The 18,459-nt window shown below is 38.8% G+C and overlaps 1 non-coding gene across 1 annotated transcript; it reads left to right on the top strand.

The window, feature by feature from the left end:
* The first annotated feature begins 15,576 nt into the window (after positions 1 to 15,576).
* LOC113834695 lies at positions 15,577 to 15,683 on the top strand. Its single transcript, XR_003483429.1, has one exon. It is a non-coding gene; the product is annotated as a U6 spliceosomal RNA (small nuclear RNA).
* The last annotated feature ends 2,776 nt before the right edge of the window (positions 15,684 to 18,459 follow it).

Raw genomic sequence — 18,459 nt, 5'->3', positions numbered from 1 at the left:
AAGCAAGTCAAGCAAGTCTAGGAAGAAAAGTGAAGAATTCTTTTTTTTTTTTTTTTTTTTTTTTTTTTTTTGCTCTGAGGATTTTGATTTTATTCCATTTTTTTATTAGTTCAAATTAGGAACAAGCTTGTTTCACATGTCAATCCCTTTCTCCCTCTCCCTCCCCTCACTCTCACCCCTCCTACCCCACACTGACCTACCCCCCACCCCATCTACCCTCCACTCCCCAGGAAGGGTAGGGCCCTCAACAGGGGCTCCGAAAAGTCCACCACATCATCCTGGGCTGGGCCTAGGCCCTTCCCCATGTGTCCAGGGCAAGAGTGTATCCCTTCACATGGGATGGGCTCTTAAAGTATCTTCTTACACCAGGGAAAAATACTAATCCACTACCCATGGCCTCCTAGAGTGCAGAGACCTCCTTATTGACATCCATGCTCAGGGGTCTGGATCAGTCCTGGCCTCCCAGACAGCATCTGGGGTCGATGTGTTCCCCCCTGTTCAGGCCAACTGTTTCTGTGGGTTTCTCCAACCTGGTACTGACCCCTTCAATCTTCATTCCTCCCTCTCTGCAACTAAGTTCCAGAGTTCTGTTCAGTATGTATCTTTGGATGTCTGCCTCTGTGGTTCTAAAGACTGTCAGAAAAACACAACTACACTAATAGCAGTAGGTAAAGGGACTAGCTGAAAAACTAATGATGTAACTTGCTCATTTATTCAGCCAATATGCTTGCATAGGTACACATATACATACATATATAAGGTATATTAATGCATTTTTCACACTGTTAAATTCATGATAAATAAACTATTCTTTTAAAACCTAAAGTTTATACTTAATCTAAACAGTTACCTGGTAAATTCATGCTTACACACACACACACACACACACACACAGGGGAGGAGAGGACTTTGGTCACTGATGAAATCATTAGCAATGTCACATTACTATTCAGGACTATAATTCATTCTTTAGTATTAAGAGTCCATAGGGGCCTGGTTTGCTTTGCCACACTGAAAATAGGAAACAGCAGGGATCCCTGGTACATGAAGCTCACTGCCCTATTCTTTCATAAGCTTCCAAGTGCTCTAGTTATTCTTTTGTTTCTGTGGCTAATCTATTATTTTAGGTACTTCTCCCTCTCCACAGTAGATGCAAAGGGCACTGAACAGGAATAGTAGCAGTTTTTTCAAGGGGTGATGAGGTAGTTGGTTAAAGCCTTTTCCTGTTTGGCAGGAATTATAGGCTATATCCCCACAATGAAAATGTAACCCAAAGAGCTTTCAGTGATGAAAAACCCTATTCCACAGAACTTAAACTCCCCACAAAGTCCATCCAGTTTATATTATAAGACAATAAAATATGCTTGGAAGGTGATAACAAGTTTGAATAAATATAGCAGAGTATACATATGATCAGAAATACTGACTGGTATACAATAACAGTAGAGAGCTGTTTGTATGGGTAGCTCTCTAATTGAACTTAAGCCTGGCTCAACAAGAGGGAAACCACAACTGGTACCAGAAACCTAGCTAACTACTCAGTGCTAGTGAAGTCATGGTTATTAGAGGAGAATTTATAGCCACTAATTTACTAAACCAGCATAATCCCTAATAACAATCTACAAACATTTATCCTTGGACCCACAGACAAGTATTCAGCATTCATCAAGGAAACTTCTCTTTGCAACAGATGGAGACCATAACAGAAAACCAAAACCACTCAAAATGGAGTTGTAGAGTAGTGCCAATGGATATATCTATAAGACTCTCTGAAATCTAAGGTTTGGGGAACATTTTGGAAGAGGAGAAGGAAAGATCATAAGAGCTGAAGCAAATCAGGAGTTGGCTGTGAGACTGCATCCCTTAATAATGTTGGAAGCTATACCCATAAAGCCTCATCAACATGACTACCCAAACATGAGCTGAATAAGGGTGACACCAATGAAAATACCAAACTGGATGGAGAAAAACCTATGAAGCCTCCACACTACAAAAGAACTACAGGCAACTGAGGAAAGCTGGGAACAGGAGCATACCAACCAGTTGTCCACTACCAAACTGTCAGCCCTGAAAACACACATACAGGCAGCACTATAAAGAATGAGCAAGTTATATCTAGGAATACACGTGTATTCCTCTTTTTTCACTAGTTAGTGCATGCAATAACAACTAGTGAAAAAGAGGCCATGAATGTGAGGGTTAATAGGAAGGGGTATATGGGAGGGATTGGAAAGAGGAAAGGGAATCAAGAAATGTTGCAATTAAATTATAATGTCAAAAAAATAAATAAAGACTGAAGTTGGAGAGATGGCTCAATTGGTGAAGTGCTTGCTGCATAAGCATGAGGACCTGAGTTTGATCCTCTGCATTCAACATCCATGAAAACAACAAAAGGAAAAGAAACAAAAAAAAACCCAATGTCTGAGGATTATGGTGTGTGCTTGGAATCCCAGTGCTATGGAGACAGATAGGCAGATCCCTAGAATTTCCTTGACAGCCAGCTTAGTCTAATCAGCAAGCCCTTGTCTCAGAGAAAGACCCAACCTCAAAAATTAAAGAAGCAAGTCTTACATAAGACCAGCCAAGGTTGACCTGTGTGCGTGCAAACACAAGAGCATGTGCACCTCCTCTGAACAAAGAAAGATTTAGAGCATGGCATGAAAGGATAACTACAAATTAGGCAAAGGAAACAAAGGGAGACATAGCAAGGCTTTAATGGGGCCCATGATAAAGCATTAATTTAAAGTTTGTATTTTTAAATTCCTTTAAATCTGCTCTGTTATATGATTTTTAGTCACAAGAATGGAATATGAGTTTTATCTCTAGCCCTAAGTGAAGATGTGACATTCTAAAGTGACCCGGTGATAACAAAATTACTATTCAGCAGGAGGCCTTCTGGTAAAGAACAAAGATCTATCACTAGGATCCTTTCTCTTTAAGAGTTAGTGCAAATGCCTATAAAGCACCTGGACTGGAAAACCCTCAAGAAAGCTGTCTCCTAGAAATTGTAATCGAATAAAGCCTATTGTTCTCTGGGGCCATAGTCCACTTCTACCCCAAGAAAGCATTTTCCTCCACAACAATGCCTACGACTACTGTCCAATCTTACTCCATGACAGTGTTTCCTTTACAATGGTACTTCTAGCCTTTGCCTATTCTTTTGAGACAGGGGTTTTTTTTGTTGGTGTTTTTTGTGTTTTTGTTTTGTTTTGTTTTGTTTTTGTTTGGGGTGTGTGTGTGTGTGTGTGTGTGTGTGTGTGTGTGTGTGTGTGTGTGTGGAGCCTGTCCTGGCACTTGCTCTATAGACCAAGCTAGCCTCGAACTCACATAGATCCTCCTGCCCCTGCCTCCCAGGTGCTGGGAATAAAGATGTACACCACCACCACCCAGCCAATTGCCTATTCTTAACCCATCAGGGAGGCCAGCTTTACTCTGTAATAAACCCCACCACCTATGATATGCTATATGTCTCAACAAAATCCTTTCAGTTGAGATCACAAGTACTGGGGCACCAAGGAGAGATCAGAGGAAGACACTGGTGACAAGAGTAGGTGCTTGAGAATATGGGAACTCTGGATATTATCTTTCCAAATTTTCTGTAAGGCTGAAGTTTATGTCAAGATAAAGTTCATTTTTAAAAAAGATTAATGAAAACAAACTGATATTTATACCTAGTTAATGCAATCTAACTCTCAAAATTGCCTAAATACTCAGTCATCAATAGCAAACTAGTGAAGGGACTGACCAGCCAGCCAATGGTAGAAACACGTTGGCCTTGTCTACTTGTTGGTTAGTGCCTAAAATCTGTAATGACTTTAAATCACTTCATTTGTCTCACAGGGTACAATCAAATGACTGTAAAGCTGCTACTGCTCCTTTTCTTTTTTTCAAAGCTAATTTGAGTTCTAGGATGTTCTGATGCCCCTAAGTATCGTATTCATGAATAGGATAATAGCATGGCAGTCTGGGTAAGATATAAAAATATTCATTACCTGGAAATGAAAAAGAAAAAAACTGTTTACACAAACCAAGCTTCCAATTAATGTAGGAATAAATACAACAGTCCACATGTTCCCTAGGACCATTTTTCAGCATCTCACTTATTCTTCCAACCAGCAATGAAACTTGGCAAAAAAAAAAAAAAAAAAAAAAAATCATGTTTTCCTCTCCTTCAAAAGCAATGTTTCTTGTTTTTAAAATTAGAAATTTTGAACAGAAGATTTACTAGTATCAGTATAATTGTCTCTCTCTTTTAAAAATACTAAAAAACATTCTTGACTAAGTAGCAAAACAAATCACATAAATGGAATGATTTCCGCCAAGATTTCTATTGGAAACACATCACCAACATGTTAAAAAAACAAAATGAAACACCTAGAATTATCTTAAATGATCTAAAAAATTTTGAATGCAAAACATTAATATATTCAAAATATTCTGTATTTTACCTATGCTTAATTCAACACAATCACCATCAAAATCCCAACAGAGTTTTTCACAGACATTGAAAGAACAATACTCAACTTTATATGGAAAAATAAAAAACCCAGGATAGCCAAAACAACTCTGTACAATAAAAGATCTTCTGGAGGCATCACCATCCCTGACTTCAAGCTCTACTATAGAGCCATAGTTCTGAAAACAGCTTGGTATTGGCACAAAAATAGACAGATAGACCAATGGAATCGAATTGAAGACCCAGATATTAACCCACGCACCTACGAACACCTTATTTTTGACAAAGGTGCTAAATCTATACAATGGAAAAAAGATAGCATCTTCAACAAATGGTGCTGGCACAATTGGATTCGGACATGCAGAAGATTGCAGATAGATCCATACCTGTCACCATGCACGAAACTTAAGTGCAAATGGATCAAAGATCTCTCCATAAATCCAGCCACACTGAATCTTCTAGAAGAGAAAGTGGGAATTACCCTTGAACAAATTGGCACAGGAGACCGATTCCTGAACATCACGCCAGTATCACAGACACTGAGGTTGCAATTAATAAATGGGACCTCCTGAAACTGGGAAGCTTCTGTAAGGCAAAGGACACGGTCAGTAAGACAAAACAACCACCCACAGAATGGGAAAATATCTCCACCAAATATCTGACAGAGGGCTGATTTCCAGAATATACAAGGAGCTCAAGAAGCTAGCCACCAAAATACCAAACCAAATGAAATTAAAAAGTGGGGTGCAGAACTAAACAGAGAATTTTCAACAGAGGAATCTGAAATGGCTAAAAGACACTTAAGAAAGTGCTCAAAATCCTTGGCCATCAGAGAAATGCAACTCAAAACAACTCTGAGATACCACCTCACACCTGTCAGAATGGCTAAAATCAAAAATACCAATGACAACCTATGCTGGAGAGGATGTGGAGAAGAAGGAACACTGGTGGGAATGTGAACTTGTAAGACCACTCTGGAAATCAGTATGACGGTTGCTCAGAAAAATGGGAATCAATATACCTCAAGATCCAGCCATTCCTCTCTTAGGTATATATCCAAATAGTGCATGTTCATACAACAAGGACATATGTTCAAGTATGTTCATAGCAGCATTGTTTGTAATAGCCAGAACCTGGAAGCAACCTAGATGCTCCTCAACTGAAGAATGGATAGAGAAAATGTGGTACATTTATACAATGGAGTACTACTCAGCAGAAAAAAGCAATGGAATCTTGAAATTCACAGGCAAATGGATGGAACTAGAAGAAACCATCCTGAGTGAGGTAACCCAGTCACAAAAAGACAAACATGGTACTCACTCATATATGAATTTTAGACATAGAGCAAAGGTTTACCAGCCTATAATCCTCTTCACCAAAGAAACTAGGAAACATGAAGGACTCTAAGGGATAAATAGACCCCAGGAATGGGAAGTGGCATGAACTCCTGAGCTAATTGGGAGCATGAGGGTAGGGGAGAGGGTGCTGCCACAATAAGAGCACAAGAAGAGGAGTAGAGGAGAGGAAATGGAGGAGCAGAGATATTGAGTAGGGGGAAGAATTGAGGAAAGAGGGCAGGATGAGAGATACCATATTAGAGGGAGCCACTATAGGTCTGAGAAGAGATCTGGAACCAGGGAGATCTCCAGAGACCTACAAGGATGACACGATCTGACAATCCAGGCAATGGAAGAAAGGATAACCTAAAAGCCCTTCCCCTAAAATGAGATTGATGACTATTCTTTATGCCATCCTAGAGCCCTCATCTAGTGTCTGATGGAAGCAGAGACAGACATCCACAGAAATACACTGAGCTGAAATCTGGAATTTAGTTGAAGAAAGGGAGGAATGAAGATCGAAGGAGTCTGTACCAGGTTGGAGAAACCCACAGAAACAGTTGGCCTGAACAAGGGAGAGCACATTGACCCCAGATGCTATCTGAGATGCTACCTGGGAGGTCAGTACAGGACTGATCCAGCCCCCTGAACATGGATGCCAATAAGGAGGCCTCTGCACTCCAGGGAGCCTGTGGAAGTGGATTAGCACTTTTCCCTGGTGTAAGAAGGGACTTTGAGAGCCCAACCCATGTGAAGGGATACACTCTGGCCCTGGACACATGGGGAAGGGCCCAGGCCCAGCACAGGAAAATTTAGGTGGACTTTGCAGAGCCTCTGTTGAGTGCCCTACTCTGCCTGGGGAGTGGTGGGTGGATGGGGTGGGGGAGGAGAGATGGGGGTGAGGGGAGGGAGAGGGAGAAGGGACTTACATGTGAAACAAGCCTGGTCCCTAACTTGAATTAATAAAAAGAATCTATAAAATAAGTAAATCAAGTATTACTTAGTAAATAAATAAAAAAATTGCCTAAAAAAAGAAGCATGAAAGAGATATGCTGAGATTTCCTAAGTCTGTCAGTTGCCTCATTATAAACAGAAGCATTCTTACTGGTGTCCACACTCATCTCCTCTCCCACCCAGGCCTCTGTCTCACCTCAATACTTAACAGTGGAAGTGAAGCCGGTATCAGAAGCTGCCCACCAGTGTCATCCAGGGATCAGGCTGTATGAACCCACATGTACAACAGCTGCTGGTTTGGCTCTTTCCAATGATTCTCAGACTTAGTGGACTCGGAACCCCCTGTGTTTTTAAGAGGTATTGAGGATTTCAGATAGTTTATGTGGCTACAGCATTAAGAGTTACAATAATGGAAATTAAGCAGATAAAAGATGTCAACTTTAATCATTTAAAAAATAAAAAAAATCAGTGCATATTCATAACATACTTTTATGGAAGAATTCTTTTTCCTACTTCAAAATATATCCATTGTGCTTCCATTAGAATAAAAATTTGATTTTATAAATATATATAATTTATGCATACTTAAATATATATTTATAAGAAAAGTGATGCTTCAAGAAGTGCTATGTTTATTCTCAATGGAGAGTAATGAATAAGTTAAGGATATGCTAGACATTAGTTGGAGAAACAGGGCCTGGGACAAGTTTCTCACATCTGAATACTGCATTATACGGGGTTTGTCTTTATAGAATTTTATATGCAGAAGCACAAATGGTATGACTTTTATTAGAATAAGCAGAGTGGGGAAAATGTCCTCCTTCTAAGATACACTGATGTTCACTAGAACTCCAAGTCACCCAAGGCCTTCCATTCAGTGCCTTTGAGTCAAGTGGCATAACCCTTTGCAGGGTATACTTGGCATAGTATCTATTAATTTAAAAGTGAACCTCGGTTCCCTTTAAATTAGTGAAATTTAAGATAACTCACTATAATACAGATCCTGGAGACAAAGTATGCCACATGCAGGTCAAGGCCTTGATCTCTGTCAAAGTCAGGAAAGCAAGTATCTTAGGTATAGTCTTCTGCAGTGCTAATAAGCCTGCCTCTGCCATGAGCACGGGTACAGCTGCCAGGTAGTCAGTCTCTTGAATGAATAAATCTGAAAACACAAAAAAACAAAACCCAAAAACAAAACAAAACAAAACACTGTCAGGGTAAGTTTTAAATAAGCACTGTTCTAGTATTTAACTGCTATCATTCTATTGTTTCTAACTCTGGGTTTTCTCTCTTCTGACTTGAATAAAAGAACTATGCACTTCCAAGCAGTTTGAAATTTTTAACTGTGTCATGGAAGACAATGGAAGGGCCTGTCCAGCTCCCCTTGGTTTTAAAAACTGTTGTTTGCCCAGTCCAGGGAGAGTGGACATCCTTTCTGTGGTCAAATGAGAATCCTTCCCTAAGGACCTTCCATCAATGGCTGACCAATATTGACATACAAAAGGCTTCACCCCTACTCTGGCTCCAAACAGCTCTTTAAGGTAGTCAAATGTCAGAATTCTTCAGGGGACCATCCAGGCTGGCATGGCCTTTCCTTCCCCCTAAGTCCCAACCCTGCATTTTTCTACCACTCCAAAAGCTTTGACTTGTAAACTAAACTGCCTTATAGAATCTACACCCTAGAGGACTGGCTGGGATAGTTTGTGCCGGTGATCCAAGGTAGTTTTGAGTATGATGGAATATGTTGGTAGGCCAGAAAGAACATCTGTGAGACAGTCTCATTTTATATATGTAGTTGACATAAAACCATTATAGACAAAGATAATCAGGGTCAACCTGCAGATTATTAAAATGAGATCATATAGAAACTGCTATATTTTACCTTAAAATATAAATCATCACTAACACAAACAGAATAAAGTGTTAACAGGAGATTTATTTTCTCCTCCAAACAAAAATTTTTTATGTATTTTTTCCAACATATACAAAAACGGAGGAGACTATTTGTGAAACCACTTAGTGTTTAGTGGGTTTTACATTTTACTTTGTAATTCATTTAAGCATACAGAAAACAGGGAATTTCAGAGTAAAGACTGAATTAAAACACTCTCATGGGCCACAATTTGAATTATTTGTTCCATTTATTTAAGAAATTAAGTGATAATATATCAAATATCCCCAACAAAAAATAAGTAGAAGCCTCGTCTAAAATCTCTTTTCTATATTTTATTACATGTCACTATATAAAGCAGGCACACAGAATCCTTCTGATGATATTCTGTTCTCCTTTCTAGTGCCCTTTCTCTGCTCAAATCCCCCATTTTAAATAAGCAGCATGTACCATTTAGCTTACCTGGTAACTACCATGTCTATAATGATCATTTTGAGACTATAGGAAGGAAAATTGAATTAAGAAACAACTCTCCTCTAAGGAATAGTTTCAGTGGACAAGCACTGGATCATCACACCAATGCCTCTGCACTCCCCTCCCTTATCATCCCTGTGTAGAGAACAGCCCGTGCTGGGAAATGACTGAGCTGGGAATGTGAGTTCAAAGCTCTCCATGAAGAAGCAGGTTCTTCACGGGACCTGAAGATACTGAGAAGAAGCTATTTGTTATTAACACAATTTAAACTATGAGAATCAACTAGAGCTAAAAAGAAATAAAACAATAACTGTTCTATTACTATCATAGTATTGAAATAAATCACATTGGTCTGTTACTGGGCCTGGTTATTTGTCCAACAAAGCAAAGTTATTTCTGGTAACTCCAAAGCTAAACTATAACTTTAATATTATTGGTGCAAGCTGGGCAGTGGTGGCACATGTCTCTTATCCCAGTACTCAAGAGACAGAGGCAAGCAGATCTCTGTGAGTTCGAGGTCAGTCTGCTCTCCAGAGTAAATTCCAGGACAGCCAGGGATGTTACACAGAAAAACCCTGTCTCAAAAAACAAACAAATATATAATGCATACTATATATAACGTGTGTGTGTGTGTGTGTGTGTGTGTGTGTGTGTGTGTGTGTGTGTGTGTGTGTGCTAGAAAAGAGGTGTCTTCTTTAGTAAGACGGTCCTGCTCAGCTCTCGTTTATATGCTACATTCTATTGGCTTGAAGGAATATGATACAACAACTCTGATTGTGAATTCTCTACTTTTCAAAGCTAATTAGGTAGCTTTTTATGGCTAGTCAGCCTATCTGATGTGAGGCATGTGGCCTTCGATCTGTAACAACAGTATCATTTAAAATGCTAGGACAGGGACAGCAATAAAAAGAAATTCAGAAATTACTCATCTTGATGTTTCTATAAACACCAGTGTACTCAGGGGTTACATAGGCAATGACTTTACCACAGACTGTCATGAACCATGGGAACATAGATGGCCAGACTGGATAAAACAGACCTATTGCTGGGGATACAGACCAGTGGTACAACAGTTGTTTAGCATTTATGTACAGGCCCTGGGTTTGAGTGTCATCACTGGCAAAAAGAAGAAAAAATCAAAATCATCAAAAGCACATTAATTATGTGCTTTCTACATAAGATCACTTACGATAGGTTAAAGGAAAAAGGATGAAAAGAATGTACCATCCATATAGCAACTATGAGGAGCTGCAATGGCATATAATACCATACAAAACATTTTAGAGCTAAAAAAATTACAGAGGTGAAAAGGGCATTCGACAGCAAAAATCTAAATCCGTCACAATGGTTTAACAGTAATGAACATAAACACTCCTAACAAAAAGCCACCAAGTACATGAAGACAAAACTGGCAAATGGTGAGTGTAGTGGTTTGAATGAGAATGGCCCCATATAGGTTCCCATATTTGTACACTCAGTTCCCAGCTGGTAGAACTACTTGGGAAGTTTTAGGAGGTGTGGCCTTGTTGAAGGAGGTGTATCACTGGGGTGGTCTTTGAGATTTCAAAGCTCATGCTACCCCTGATCTCCTTTCCTCCCTCTCTCCTCTCCACCCCTACTTATAGATCAGATATAAGCTGTCAGTTACAGCAGCACCGTGCCTGTCTGCCGGCTGCCATGGTCCCTGCTATGATGATCATGGACTGAAACTGTAAGCCCCTGTCTTAGAAAGGTTTTATTGCTGCAATGAAACACCATGACCAAAAGGCAAGTTGGGGAGGAAAGGGTTTATTTGGCTTACACTTCTATATTGCTGTTCATCATCCAAGGAAGTCAAAACAGGAAGTCAAACAGGGCAGGAGCTGGGAGGCAGGAGTGGATGCAAAGGCCGTGCAAGAGTACTGCTTCCTGGCTTGCTTCCTATGGCTTGCTCAGCCTGCTTTCTCATAGAACCCAGGACCACAGACCCAGGTGGACTTGGCCTTCCTCCATTAATCACTAATTAAGAAAATGCCTTACAACCGATCTTATGGAGGCATTTTCTCAATTAAGGGTCCCTCATTTCAGTTAACTCTAGTTTGTGTGTCATGTTGACATAAGACTAGCCAGTACAGCCCCCAATAAACTTTCTTCTTTAAGTTGCTTTGGTCAAAGTGGTTAGTCACAATGGAAAGGGAACTAAGAAAGAGCAAAATATATCTTTTTTTTTTAATTTAAATTCTTTACCTTCAGAAATGATAGAACTAGGAAGAAGATCAAAAGAAATAGTAGCAGCACTACCAGCTGGTGGACTCCAACGCATATGACTACACAACATTCCAGCCTACATATATGATGTGCTCTCTAAAACAGGATCTGTATGAGGCCTTGGTCTCAATTAAAAGTGACTAAATCCAGCTGTGTGTGCTGCAATTAAAAACCAGTAACAGAAGAAAGTTTAGGAAGTCTATGAGTATTTAAAAGTAATGCACTCTTAAAAACCAATTAAACAATGATGAAATTACAAAGGAAATTAGAAAATCCTTTTGGGTCAATAAAAGCAAAACAAAGCAAAAGTTGTGGAATGTGACTATGGCATGGCTCACATGGACATTTATAGCTACAATGCCTATGTTAAATAAAAACAATCTCAGCTGACTAAAGCAAACTTCCACATAATTCACTGGGGGAAAAAAAAGGAGGACACTAAATTTAAAGCAAGCAAATAGTAATAGTAATAAAAATAGAATAATGAGTAATATAAATAGAAGAGTCACAAAGTATTAGCAAAATTAAATGTTGCTTCAGCATAAAGATGAACAAAATGGGAAAAACATTTCCCAGACTAGCCAGGAAAAAAAAGAAAAAAGACTCAAGTTGTTGAAAGCAGAAAGGAAAGAGGACTACTACTAACCATACAGAAATAAAAAGAATTAGAAAATACTAAAATAAATTCTGTATCAACAAATTAGATAACCCGGGTAAAATGAAAACATTCCTAGAAAGGCAAGCTACTTTTTGACACTAGATCAATTTATTCTAAGAAAATCACACAGATGAAAAACAAAACAACTGTGGACCAATCTCTTCTCTCTTTGGGGAAGTGGAAGTAGGGGTGTAGAGTCTTGCTCTATAACCCAGAGTAGCCTAGAACTCCTGTCTCTGCCTCTGAGTGCTAAGGTTACAGACATACACCACCCAGACATGCACCACATGGACATGTACACCTGGACTATGCCTTGCTCAACTACTTTCTCTTGAAACTAAATCATACTGTAACTAACTAGACATACAAAAGATTGTCCATGGTGATCATGTGAGATACAGCCTAGGAGTATAGGAATGGCTTAACATTTGGAAAACAAATCATGACATAAATTAATGGAACAAACTAAACTCCACAAATACTGTGTAAAAATAAAAATTTGCCAATATAAATTAATAAACTGTGGATAAGAGAGATTCTACAAAAAATACTCAACAAACATAATACTTACCAATAAAAGACAGAATGCATTCTCCCATAGCTAGGACAATTAATTAGGCAAGAAAACAAAATAAAAGACATCTAGATTGGAAGAAAGAACAAAAGAACAGTAAACTCACTCCAACTTACAGATGAAGTGATACATAGTAGAAATCCTTAAGGAATCCACCAACATTTTATTATATTAAAAGTACCAGTTTGGTAAAGTTGTAGCATGTAAGATTCATGTACAAAAATCAACTCATCTTGTCTAAGCTTAAAATGAACAGTCCAAAGGTGAAATTTTAAAAAGATTTCAATTATAACACTACCAAAATATACTTTAAGGTGGATTTTAAAAATAATTTAAAATGAATACAGTGAAACTACAAAACACTCTTGTAATTAAAGATCAAATTGATTCGCAGACTCAGCTAAATCTATTATCAAAATACTAATTCCCCACCGGTAGCTTTCCTAAAAATCTTATGAAAAGGAAAGTGGTCCAGAACAGAAAAAATTAGTTTTGTTTAAAACCAAACAAGCAGAATCCTTAATTGAGAAGAGTCACATATTGCTGCAAATTATTCAGATAAACCAACAGAATAGCACTAAGTAATCCATAAATTAACTTTTACGTTTACTGTTTACTGTTGAGTTTTTAACACAGGTGCCAAATTTACACAAATAATTTCACTGCATAAATTTAAAATTACTTTAAAATTCACCTTAAAATATTTCATTTCTCAAGGACAGGAAAATAATTCAACAAATATCACTGATGTACTAGCAGAAGAATTAAGACAGAACACTTTCTCATACTATACACCAAAATCAATTCCAAATAGATCACATATAACAATATAAAAGCTCAAATGATGAAAGTCCTTTAGAAGAAAATTTAGGAGTAAATTTGTAACCTTTGGTTGAAAACTACTTATGGCTCAAACTTAGATATGGCTCAAAAACATAGAACAAAAGAAATATATAAATACTTTAGGATTTTAAAACATTTTATGCTTCAAGGGGTACTATCAAGAAATCAAAAAGTATTTCTTCAAAGAAAATAAGTATATACATATTCAATAAGCTGAAATTGAAAATCAAATCCACCATGATAAACTACTTACACACATGAACAATATATTTTTAAAAATAGAACAAAAACCCAAACAAATAGGAAATGAATGCATTGCGAAGAATATAGAGTAAATGAAACCTTTATTCATGGTTGGTGTGAATTTAAAGTGCTTGCAGGTACTTTGAAAAAAATGTGGCAATTCCTCAAAAAAGGCTGAAACCAAAGTAACCTTATGACCTCAAAATTGCACTCCTACTACATATCCAAGCAAGAGAAATGAAAACATATACCCACACAAAAACTTTCACATGAATTTTTAAGTAGCATTATTTATAATAATCAAAACCAGAAACTACCTAAATGTCCATCAGCTACACACATAATGAAATATACATCATACAAAATAAGCACTAATACATGCTACATCATGGATTAATCTTGAAAATGGTATGCCTAATGAAAGAAGCCAGTCACAAAACACCACATGCTGTATGACTCTGTTTGCATGACATGACCTGTAGGGTGAGATGGAGTGACTACTAGCAGATCTAGATCTTCTTCCTAAGGAGATGAAAGTGTTCTGAAATTGACTTCTGGTTATGGTGACCAATTCTATGAACATACCAAACACTATTGGATCACACACTTTAAATAGGTCAATCATATGGCATATAAATTGCACTCAATAACACCATTAAAGTAACAACAAATCATGGTCAAAATACATTACACATATACATGAAAATGTCCTTTGAAACACCCAATACTATACACAGCAAATATATGTTAATAAAATAACAAAAATAATAAAACAAGCATGGAGTGAGACAAGAAGCAGGGCCAGCAGCTGGATGCCAGTAGAAGATTTCAGCCTGTAAATGGCATGATCACACCATAAATAAAGATCATTATAATAGCAATGTGGATTACATATCTAGAAAGTCAACATGACACTAAAAGACCATTGTGTTACTTTGAAGATGTATCAACTACAGGAATGTCAGTAGGGGTGGCAAAGATGGAACGCATTTGTAACATATTAAGAGTGTAGAGATAATGAGACTCAGCAGTAATAGAAGAGAGAGGAAGGGAAGGGGGGAATCATGGGAATTCCCCATAATTCTCTGGCCTTGGTAGAATCCACTGCAATATTATCTTCTCCAAGAAAGTTTCTTAATCCAACAACTTGAATTTAGTGCTCCTCCCCCTTTGCATTATGAATATATAAGATATGTATCATTCTATTTTCTATGCTGAAATATAAAATAATTTTCGAAGTGATTGTCTCATTTTGGTATTTAGAATTTAACCTCAGTTGCACACCTAAATGAATGGGGGATTTCATAATAGTGTAGTTTTCCTCTATAGTCAGATGGACAAAGAGAACAGAAGAGAGTCTGGCAGTGATGGCACATGCCTTTAATCCCAGCACTCAGGAAGCAGAGGCAGGTGGATCTCTGTGAGTTCCAGGACAGCCAGGACTGTTACACAGAGAAACCCTGCCTCGAAACACCCCCCACAAACAAACAAACAAACAAAAAAAAAAAGAAGAGAAGAGAAAGAACAGAGTAAAAATGTGTAAAATATACTAAATTTTACAATGTACATGGCTGTGGGGTCTCTCTCTCTCTCTCTCTCTCTCTCTCTCTCTCTCTCTCACACACACACACACACACACACACACACACACACACACTGGTCACATGACACACTGGCCCTGCTTCTTGCCTCACTTCCTGTTTGTTTTATTGTTGATCATTATCATCTTATTGGTACATATTCACTGTGCATAGTATTAGGCTTCAAAAGACATTTCAGTATGTATGTAATGTATTTTGACCATGATTTGTTGTTACTTTAATGAAGGGGGAGGGGAGAGAGGGAGGAAGGATGGGGAGAAGGGAAAAAGGGAGAAAGGGGGCGATGAAGAGGGAGAGAGTGCTCGCTTCAGCAGCACATATACTAAAATTGGAACGATACAGAGAAGATTAGCATGGCCCCTGAGCAAGGATGACACGCAAATTCGTGAAGTGTTCCATATTTTTAAGCTAATAAACATGGAGGTCCCTAAGAGAGACATACATGATCCCCTGGATGTAGGGAGTCACCCTAGCCCCGCCCAATAGTCCTGGGGCAGGTACCAGGTGGATCCGGGACTCGCCCAGAAGGGCGTGGTGAAGGAAAGCCGGGGTGACGTAAGGGAGCTTCTTAAGGGGTTGCACGTGGGGACCCTGGCTCTCTTTTGTTCTGGCCGCGCTGGCTGGGTTCTATAACCTAGCTCTGGCCTGTGTTTCACCTTGCTGTCTTCTGAAATAAAGAGACCTTAATCCTATACCTGGAGAAGGGGAGAGGTTCAAGATCTGCTAAGCAAACTGGGAGCACGGGAAGAGGGGGGAGAGAGCTAGGAGAATGACAAGGGGAGAGGAAGAGGGATGCCAAGGACATGAAGGAGCAGAAAATATGAGTCAGGAGAAGAATACAAGATAACAAGAATGGAGATATCATAATAGAGGGAGACATTTTTGGTTTGCAGAGAAATCAGGCACTAGGGAAATGTCTGGAGATCTACAAAGATGATACCAGCTAACTATCTCAGCAAGGAGGAGAGGCTATCTTAAATGCCTTCCCCTGATTATGAGATTGATGACTGACTTATATGCCTTCATCCAGCAGCTGGTGGAAGTAGAAGCAGACACCCATAACTAATCACCCATCTGAACTGGAACCCAGATGCAGAGATGGACCAGTGAAGAGCACAGAGGTCCAGACCACACTGGTGAAACACACAGAAACAGCTGACCTGAACATCTGGGAATTCTTGCTCCCCAGGCTGATAGCTGGGATACCAGCATGGGACTGATCCAGACCCAAGGAACATGGGTTTCTGTGAGGAAACCTCAGAAATCTATGGGACCTCCTGTAGAAGCCAGTATTTATCCCTAGCATAGATGTGGACTTTGGGAGCCCAGTCCATACAGAGGAATACTCCCTGAGCCAAGACACACAGGGGTGGGCGTAGGTCCTACCCCAAAGAAAACGAAAGACTCTGATGACACCCTATGGAAGGCCTCACCATCCAGGGGGAGCAGAAAAGATGTGTGACAGATAAGGTTTTAGTTGGGGGGGGCGAGTAAGGGAGGACGGGTGGGAGAAGGGAACTGGGATTGTCATGTAAAACAATCATGTTTCTAATTCAAAAAAAAAAGTTGGAAAAAAAGAGGGAGAGAAGGAGCTCTTAAGCTATACACTTTGGATAAAATTGCTTACTAGTAGGTTATACCTTAATACAAATGCTAATTTTTTAAAAAAGAACTTTGTTATATGTCTCATTTCAAGTACACAATTTAAAAAGAAAACAAAATGAAAGCAAACCAACAAAACCTGGGAAAAAGACCCTCTTGCCCCTTAAATGCATATTTTTAATCTCAAGTAAATTATAGAGCACTAAGCATGGTCTGATTTGGATATCAAGCACTAGTTCCCACACGAAAATTGTTATTGTTGGCTTCAGCACATTAATCAAAAGAGGACACAAATTCTACTGTGTTTGAATAACCCTTGCCAACAAATTGATCCCATAGCAGCAGAGCTGCAGGGAGTCGTTTTCAAGGCTGGAAGGAAACACTACCACCTATATAGAAACTATGATAGACCCCTTTGAAAAGCAAAGCAAAGCAAAGGTTTTCTCTTTCCTCTTTCCCAAAAGCCACCCAAAGGGGTATTAGAGAACATCTGCAATTTACATAGAAGAGAGAATGCCACAGAAATGCAGCTTCCACAGCTGTTAACCCAAGGGACAACTAAAACCAGGCAAAGCTCTAAATAAGGTCTGTAAGGCAGCTGCTCTACAAGGCAGCCAACTCCCCAATGCAGGACACAGTGGGCACTAAGAACTCAGACTTCTGCCTTCCAAGACATGCCCTTTGCTTTTCATATGAGCAAAACAGAACAATTGATTTTTTAAACCAATTATGATATGCCCAAAGTAGAATAGGCATTTTGTCTGGCTACCACCTACCAACATAAACATAAGGGAGAACTTCCCATATTGCTTTAGTATTTATTATCTTCATCTGTACAATATTAAATATTGATTAACAATGCTCAAGGGCTATACAAGAGGAAATTGAGTAAACCTAGGTGGCATGGCTGTGCACACCTATAATACCAATACTAGGCAACTACACCAGGCAGATCATGATTTTGAAGTCAGTTTGGGCTTCATAGAGACTGTCGCAAAATAAATAAAACAAAAAATACTGAACAATCTTTCAGAAAACTTTAATCTAATAAGCTACCTGGTCAAACTATTTTTTTCCACTTTCTGAATCTCATTGGAAAAGTCTAGGCCTCAGCTTCCTCATGTGTAAAAATGAAATGTTATCCACACAGAGCTGTGAAGATCAAACAGTCCACACATAAAGACATAAGTATCCCATACATCTACCCTATCAATTTGCAGGAACCTACCTTTCTACTACAACTTCTAAAATTTATAATGTTACCTGCTAGCTAAGAGGTGTGACCTCACCTATCAATGCCTCATGAATGAAAAAGGGTCCCAAACTGTGACACGTTGAATTTGTGGGTTCACTCACTGATAAATAGCTAGCAAATATCAATGATTCGGTTGTAAGAACAGATTTACATTCAGACATAAATTGAATGGTAAAGGATTAATAAATATATCATCTTCATTTTCCTTGGTTAATGGTTCTGCTCACATAACACATGTGTTTACATTGACTGACTGCCTTTGGAGGAAGCCACCAATGTTCTATAGATAGTGCATCTGGGAAGATCAAGCAGAACACTTGAGAA

The sequence above is a fragment of the Cricetulus griseus genome, chromosome 3 (genome assembly GCF_003668045.3).
Source record: "Cricetulus griseus strain 17A/GY chromosome 3, alternate assembly CriGri-PICRH-1.0, whole genome shotgun sequence".
Lineage (NCBI taxonomy): Eukaryota > Metazoa > Chordata > Mammalia > Rodentia > Cricetidae > Cricetulus > Cricetulus griseus.
The sequence above is the reverse complement of the archived record's forward strand: the minus strand, read 5'-3'. Positions and strand labels throughout refer to the sequence as shown.